This window comes from Colobus angolensis, unplaced genomic scaffold (genome assembly GCF_000951035.1).
Source record: "Colobus angolensis palliatus isolate OR3802 unplaced genomic scaffold, Cang.pa_1.0 Scaffold93, whole genome shotgun sequence".
Taxonomy (NCBI): domain Eukaryota; kingdom Metazoa; phylum Chordata; class Mammalia; order Primates; family Cercopithecidae; genus Colobus; species Colobus angolensis.
The window spans coordinates 1,383,177-1,384,121 of NW_012123265.1; positions in this window are offsets into that span (position 1 = coordinate 1,383,177).

Sequence of the window (945 nt, forward strand, 5' to 3'; positions counted from 1 at the left end):
ACCGTGTTAGCCAGGATGGCCTCGATCTCCTGACCTCGTGATCCGCCCGTCTCGGCCTCCCAAAGTGCTGGGATTACAGGCTTGAGCCACCGCGCCCGGCAGGATCCACTTTTCTTTACAAGCCTCGTGTATCGGCATGATGGAATCCCATAGGCAGCACAGCCAGGCCAGAATCCAGGGAGCCACTAGTGCACGGGTGGGGCAGCATCACCAGAACTGTGCATACAGCCTCAGATGGGAGACTGGCAAGCATACAGACAAGCCAACCCAATACAGGACTGGAGGTGGGCAGTCACAAGGTTGGTGGCACAGTGTGCTGGGAGCACCACATGGAAGGAGGAGGACCGCAGCCTGAGCTGGGCAAAAAGGCTTCCTGGAGGAAGTGATACATGAGCCTTGAAGGATGAGTGGGCGCTGGGCTGGGGTAGAGATCTCAGGGATGGCTTGAGGGGTAGGGGAGGACTTCTCTTCAGAGTCTGCCTTCCTGAATGTCACTCCTCATCAGGGCCCCTCCTTGCCCTTTTCCTCTTCTTACCCTGGCCCCATTCCCTGGGCAACCTTCCCCAGCCCAGCAAATGTAACCAGCATCCCCTTGTTACATGTGATCCTTTTCCCCTTGTTACAGGCAGTCCTTGGATGTGCCTGGGACTTACTTGCCTTCCTGGTGAGTTTATTGATCCTGCAAGACCCAGCTAGAAGGCTGGGCGCAGTGGCTTATGTCTGTAATCCCAGCAATTTGGGAGGCTGAGGCGGGCAGATCACTAGAGGTCAGGAGTTTGAGACCAGCCTGGCCAACATGGTAAAACCCCATCTCTACCAAAAATACAAAAATTAGCCAGGTGTGGTGGCGGGTGCCCGTAATCCCAGCTACTTGGGAGGCAGAGGCAGGAGAATCACTTGAACCCAGGAGCTGAGGTTGCAGTGAGCAAGATTGTGCCATAGCAC